The sequence below is a fragment of the Triticum aestivum genome, chromosome 5D (genome assembly GCF_018294505.1).
Source record: "Triticum aestivum cultivar Chinese Spring chromosome 5D, IWGSC CS RefSeq v2.1, whole genome shotgun sequence".
NCBI lineage: Eukaryota > Viridiplantae > Streptophyta > Magnoliopsida > Poales > Poaceae > Triticum > Triticum aestivum.
In genome coordinates this window covers 514,177,011-514,184,903 of record NC_057808.1, presented here as the reverse complement: position 1 = coordinate 514,184,903, position 7,893 = coordinate 514,177,011, and positions in this window count along the sequence as shown.

Genomic DNA, 7,893 nt, shown 5'->3' with positions numbered 1-7,893 from the left:
ATCTCTTATAAGCATGTCAATTTTTGTGGAGTGTATTGGGTTTGCAAGTACACACCAAATAGGGAAGATAGATATTGCAAGAAGCATAATCATTTAGAAACTAAATTGTTGCAAGAAAGGCTAGATGTTTGTGCTAAAAATTTAAATTTTCTTAGCCGTACTTGTGAACTTTGCAATGAACATGATCATTTCAGTAACCAATGCAAATTGTTTCATGATCGTGTCATGTCCAAAAATTGTGATGACTTGATTTCCCTTGCACATCATAATGAACTTAGTTTGCTCTTGGGTTATGAAGAAATGAAACGTATAACTAAGATTTTTCCAGAATTTGCCCTTGATAGAATTCTTCATTTTGATCTAGAGGAAATTTATATGTATTGTGCGGTGAATTGCATTGAAAATCCTTATATTGCCAATTACATAAAGAAAAGAAAACAAATAGAAGATGAAGAGAATACTAACGAAAGGGAAGAGACTTCCCAATATTCTCCTATTATTTCTTATGATGAATCAGGTAACAAGGAGGAGCCTTCTGTTCAACCAATCTCATCAATAAGGAGCTCAAAAAGGAGGGATAAACCCGCACATGATGTGAATAAGAAAAAGCAAAAACAGAGAAGTAAAGGTAAAAAGGTATCCCTCCCAAATGATGTTGCTCCTACTACTCATTGTGATGATGATAATTGCTATACTATTGGTGCTATGCATACTATTAATGATGAGAATGATTATGCTTATGATATGCAAAGGCCCAAGCTTGGGGAAGCTATGTTTGATGAGAATGACATATTTGAGAATATATTTGCTGAAATTAATGTTTGTCCCAAGCTTGGGGATGCTACGTTTAATGAAGATGATATTTTTAGCCTCCCAAGTTTTGACATGCAAAGTTGTTATGATGATAGCATGCCTTCTACCTATGATGATTATATTGATGAAAGTTGGTTTGGAAGAGTGTCAACTTTAGGAAGTAATGATCCCAATATTTTGGAGGATGTTGAATCTTATAATATTTATGAAAGTGGATTTGGAGAGGTCATGACTTTATATAGTGATGAGTCCACTATTTCGGAAGAGGTTCCAATTGATTATGATGAGAACAAAGTTGCTACTTATGATGATTATTGTGATGAAACTTATGCTATAAAAAGTAGTGATGATTATATTTATAAAACTTGTCATGATTATGATTACCCTTTTTCTGAACATTACTCTTTTAATGTGGAAACAATTTATAGTATTCAAGTCTCTTATGAAACTCCCACTATTCCGAATGAGAAGAATTTTGCTTATGTGGAGAGTAGTAAAAATTCTATACTTGTAGATCATGAAAAGAATGCTCTAGGTGTTGGTTATATTGTTGAATTCATTCATGATGCTACTGAAAATTATTATGAGGGAGGAATATATGCTTGTAGGAATTGCAATAATATCAAGTTTCCTTTCTATGTGCTTAAAATCTTGAAGTTATGCTTGTCTTGCCTTCCTATGCTAGTTGATTATTGTTCCCATAAATTGTTTGATCACAAAATTCCTATGCATAGGAAGTGGGGTAGACTTAAATGTGCTAGTCATATTCTTCATGATGCTCTCTTTATGTTTCAATTCTTATCTTTTTGTGAGCATCATTGAAATCATCATGCCTAGCTAGGGGCGTTAAACGATAGCGCTTGTTGGGAGGCAACCCAATTTTATTTTAGTTTCTTGCTTTTTGGTTCTGTTTAGGAATAAATAATCCATCTAGCTTATGTTTAGATGTGGTTTTGTGTTTTAATTAGTGTTTGTGCCAAGTAGAACCTTTGGGAAGACTTGGGTGAAGTCTTTATGATCATGCTGTAAACAACAGAAACTTTAGGGCTCACGAGATTAGCTAATTTTTTTACTGGAGAGTGCTATTTAGTTGATTCTTTTTGCAGATGATTACTAGACAAATTACTCAGGTCCACCAATTTATTTTAGAATTTTTGGAGTTCCAGAAGTATACGTTTGATACATATTACTACCGAGTGTTCTGTTTTTGACAGATTCTGTTTTCTATGTGTTGTTTGCTTATTTTGATGAATGTATGGCTAGTAAAATAGTTTATAAACCATAGAGAAGTTGGAATACAGTAGGTTTAACACCAATATTAATTTATAATGAGTTCACAACAGTACCTAAGTGGTGATTTATTTTCTTATACTAACGGAGCTTACGAGTTTTCTGTTAAGTTTTGTGTTGTGAAGTTTTCAAGTTTTGGGTAAAGATTCGATGGACTATGGAATAAGGAGTGGCAAGAGCCTAAGCTTGGGTATGCCCAAGGCACCCCAAGGTAATATTCAAGGATAACCAAGCGTCTAAGCTTGGGGATGCCCCGGAAGGCATCCCCTCTTTCGTCTTCATTCATCGGTAACTTTACTTGGAGCTATATTTTTATTCACCACATGATATGTGTTTTGCTTGGAGCGTCATTTTATTTTCTTTAGATTTTCTTGCTGTTTGAATAATATCCCAAGATCTGAAATTCTTAAATGAGAGAGAGTCTTCACATAGCTATATAATTATTTAACTACTCATTGATCTTCACTTATATCTTTTTGGAGTAGTTTGTCATTTACTCACGTGCTTCACTTATATCCTATGAGTAAATGGTTGAATGATTTGAATGTCATAAATCTGAAATTATATATGTTTCATATGCCTTTCCCATGGGGAGTAATGCCTCCACATATAAGAAGTAGAGGTGGTAAATTTATTGAAGGTTAGCAAACATTGTATTGGTCACTTGAACAATTCATGAAAGAATATTGAAGGAAGAGAGATTTCACATATAAATATACTATCTTGGACATCTTCTATGGTTGTGAGCCCCATTAATTATTTTCACACCTGAGCAAAGTAGTTGAAGTTGGACAAGGAAGACAACATAATGAGTTATGCTTGGGTATATTTGTATAGAAGTTATATTGTTATGGATCCTCTAACATGTGGTGCTTGCTATTAGAATCCTTTGCTAGCCAAAATATCTGTACTAAGCGGGAATACTGCTTGTGCATCCAAATTCCTTGAACCAAGTTTCTTCCATGAGTGTCCACCATATCTACCTATATGCGGTATTTACCTGCCGTTCCAAGTAAATTTGCATGTGCCAAACTCTAAAACTTCAAATAATAATCTGTTTTGTATGCCCAAATCGCTCATGTAGCGACTAGGGGTTGTCAGTATCTTCCATGCTAGGTGGGTTATTCTCACGATGAGTGGACTCTGCTCATCATTCACGAGAAAATGGCTGGTAACTGGGATGCCCAGTCCTATGATCAAAGGATCAAAAACAAAATCGCAAATAATTTAAACAAAACTCCCCTAGGAATGTTGATAGTTGGACAGCACCCGTTGTTTCGGACAAGCCGTGGAGTGTGAATGTTGGTGGAGGGGGAGTAAAAACTTTACCTTTCTGTGTGGGAACCGCCTATAATGTATCTAGTATGGAAGATATTGGGAACTCTTGGTCGTTATGTTGGCAATGAAAGCATACCTCTCAAAATTATTTTCATCTCTGTTTTTGCTTCGAGCTCTGGCACCTCTACAAATCCCTGCTCCCCTCTGCGAAGGGCCTATCTTTTACTTTTATGCAAGAGTCAGTAGTATTGCTTCTCATTCCAACCTACTCTTTAGTTGGCAAGCATATATGGCCATTCAAATATATTTGAGCATTAATTATTACTGTTGACATTACCCTTGAGGTAAAAGGTTGGGAGGCGAAACATTAAGCCCCTATCTTTCTCTGTGTTCGATGAATACTATTTGTTCTAAAAATATGCTTTGAGTGGTAGCAATCATGGAAGACTATATGATAGTTGAGTATGTGGGATTTGCTAAATCAAATCTCTTACATAGACCCTTCCTGAAAATAAGATGAATTGCAATTGTTTGATGACTGAGAACTGTTTGTTAGTTTTCAAGAAAGTTTATAATCTATACTTTAACATGTGAATAGCTTGTTACTTGATCATAAGAAGCTTTATGATATGAGCTACTGTTATGACATATAATGATGCCAGAAAAGGTGATTGAAATTATCATTGATCAGACTTGTGCACCTAATAGCATTCACACTTCATAAATTATTTCTTTTATCATTTACCTACTCGAGGACGAGCAGGAATTAAGCTTGGGGATGCTGATACGTCTACAACGTATCTATAATTTGTGAAGTATTCATGCTATTATATTATCCATCTTGGATGTTTAATGGGCTTTACTATGCACTTTTATATTATTTTTGGGACTAACTTATTAACCCAGAGCCCAGTGCCAGTTTCTTTTTTTCCTTGTTTTTAAGTTTTGCAGAAAGGGAAAACCAAACGGAGTCCAATTGACGTGCCAATTTCTGATGATTTTTTATGGACCAAAAGAAGCCCCCGGAGTAAAAGAGTTGGGCCAGGAGAGTCCCGGGCTGCCCACAAGGGTGGGGGCGCGCCCACCCCCCTGGGCGTGGGCCCCTGCCTCGTGGACAACCCGGAGACCCCCCTGACGTGAGACCTACGCCAAAAAGTCCTATAAATACTGAAACCTCCAGAAAACAGAATAGATCGGGAGTTCCGCCGCCGCAAGCCTCTGTAGCCACCAAAAACCAACCGGGACCCTGTTCCGGCACCCTGCCGGAGGGGGAATCCCTCATCGGTGGCCATCTTCATCATCCCGGCGCTCTCCATGACGAGGAGGGAGTAGTTCACCCTCGGGGCTGAGGGTATGTACCAGTAGCTATGTGTTTGATCTCTCTCTCTCTCTCTCTCTCTCTCTCTCTCTCTCTCGTGTTCTTGAGGTGATACGATCTTGATGTATCGCGAGCTTTGCTATTATAGTTGGATCTTATGATGTTTCTCCCCCTCTACTCTCTTGTAATGGATTGAGTTTTCCCTTTGAAGTTATCTTATCGGATTGAGTCTTTAAGGATTTGAGAACACTTGATGTATGTCTTGCTGTGCTTATCTGTGGTGACAATGGGATATCACGTGATCCACTTGATGTATGTTTTGGTGATCAACTTGCGGGTTCCGCCCATGAACCTATGCATAGGGGTTGGCACACGTTTTTGTCTTGACTCTCCGGTAGAAACTTTGGGGCACTCTTTGAAGTTCTTTGTGTTGGTTGAATAGATGAATCTGAGATTGTGTGATGCATATCGTATAATCATACCCATGGATACTTGAGGTGACATTGGAGTATCTAGGTGACATTAGGGTTTTGGTTGATTTTTATCTTAAGGTGTTATTCTAGTACGAACTCTATGATAGATCGATCAGAAAGAATAACTTTGAGGTGGTTTCGTACCCTACCATAATCTCTTCGTTTGTTCTCCGCTATTAGTGACTTTGGAGTGACTCTTTGTTGCATGTTGAGGGATAGTTATATGATCCAATTATGTTATTATTGTTGAGAGAACTTGCACTAGTGAAAGTATGAACCCTAGGCCTTGTTTCCTAGCATTGCAATACCGTTTACGCTCACTTTTATCATTAGTTACCTTGCTGTTTTTATAATTTCAGATTACAAAACCTATATCTACCATCCATATTGCACTTGTATCACCATCTCTTTGCCGAACTAGTGCACCTATACAATTTACCATTGTATTGGGTGTGTTGGGGACACAAGAGACTCTTTGTTATTTGGTTGCAGGGTTGCTTGAGAGAGACCATCTTCATCCTACGCCTTCCACGGATTGATAAACCTTAGGTCATCCACTTGAGGGAAATTTGCTACTGTCCTACAAACCTCTGCACTTGGAGGCCCAACAACGTCTACAAGAAGAAGGTTGCGTAGTAGACATCAGAGTACATCAAAGAAAATGAAGATCATTTTCCAGGAGTTTATGACAGCTTCAAATCTTGTGAGGTTGACAAGTTTGTTGGCCAAAAGCTCACCAAGTGGAATGATGAGTTGATCATGCAATTCTATTCGACTGCTCATTTCTATCCAGATGGAAGGATTGTATGGATGTCAGAGGGTACAAGGTACCAATCTACAGTTGATGAGTGGGCCAGTTTGATCAATGCTCCAGAAGCTCATGAAGATGATTTGGATGTCTATGCCAAGAAGAAGAAGGATCACAACTCTATGGCACACATGTACAAGGAGATTCCTGATGCAGACCTTGAGACACACAAGTTTGGTTCTGTAAAGCACTTGTTGTCAGGTCTGCCTACAATCAATTGGATCCTAAGGCACACATTGCTACCAAAGTCAGGTGATCACAGGATGATCAGAGGCCACTCCATCAACTTGCTGCATATATTTAATGTTCCTCAAAAGTTCAATGTGATGAGTCTGATTGTGGAAACAATCAAAAGGACAGCTGTAGATCAGAAGAGATCTTGTGGGTATGCTCCACAAATTCAGGAGCTCATCAACTCCAAGATGGGCATAGGCAAATATCTATTGGACAAAGAGAATTTACCACTCAGGCCAGACTTTGAGGACAACATTGTTGTCATGACTGAGGAAGATCCATCTTCAGTGCAAGCACATGAGAAGAGAGAGAAGGCAAGGGCAGAGAAAGCTGCAAAGATGCCAACTGCTGAAGAGGCATATCAAGTGTTCTTGAAGAGCAAGCAAGACCAGCTTGCATATCTGATCCAGTCTACACTGAGGATTGAGAAGGGCTTGGCCACCCTGACTCAAAACCAGGAGAGCTTGGAGAGGATCATTGAGCAGAAATTCTATGATCTTGATGTCAAGGTAACTGAGATTCAGACAGCAGTTGAGCAGCATCAGGAGGAAGCAGAGGAGAAGAAGGGCAAGGCAACTACTGATGCTTTTGAGCGAGTGCCTAGAGGACAAAGGTCTGCTGCAGTGCCAGTGAGAGATTCTAGAGCTACAGCTCCAGTGCCACCTACAGCAGCCACTCCACCAGCTCCAACTACTTCAACAGATGCCTTCGTCCTTGGAGTTCTATCTACACCACCTCCCGAAGGTCAAGCCTGAGAGACGTTTAGCACTATGCATTTTTGAACTTTTTGGTAACTTGTTGCCAAAGGGGGAGAAAAATGTATAGATCATAGGCTTCGAGAGAGAGTGTTGCTTTTTTTATCTCTCTTGCTATTTTGGTTGAACTTCTTGATTGTGTGCTTGTGTGAGATACTTTATGTCCTTGTGAGATACTTGTTTGATCATGTGTTTGATCATATGCTACCCTTAATGCTTGTTTGGATGATACTATCTCTCATATCTCATATATGATCATTCACTTGCTTGGTGATGAGTGCATGCTTTTAATTTCTATCATTTTGGGCGCTCCACCAAGATGTATGTGACATGGAAGAGTAACCCATGATCCTAATCGATTGTGCATTTGCATTCAAAAGCAAATCTTAAATAATGCACAAATTTAGGGGGAGCTCTTGCTTATCACATACTTGTCAAAGCGAAGATGTACTTCAATCTTATTATCATTTGTCGAAGCTTTGATCTATATGTTGTCATCAATTACCAAAAAGGGGGAGATTGAAAGTGCAACTATCCCTGGGTGGTTTTGGTAATTCCTAACAACATATAGCTCATTGAGCTAATGCTATTTCAAGATAAATATTTCAGGAAAGCTCAATGATTGGCATGGCATGGGTTAAGAAAGTGGACCCCTTAAAATGCTAAGGACAAAAGGATTGGCTCAAGCTCAAAGCACAAGACTCTACATTTTTCATTTTAGTGATCCAAGATCACATTGAGTCCATAGGAAAAGACAATACTATTAAGAAGGGGTGAGGTGTTGATTAATGAGTTTCTTGCTCAAAATGCTTAGTGATATGCTCCAAAGCCCTCAGCTACTTTCTCATATCCACATATGTCCCGAACCAAAAGTCAAACTCGGCCCCACCGATTTGATCTATCCGGGGCCATCGAGTTCACTTG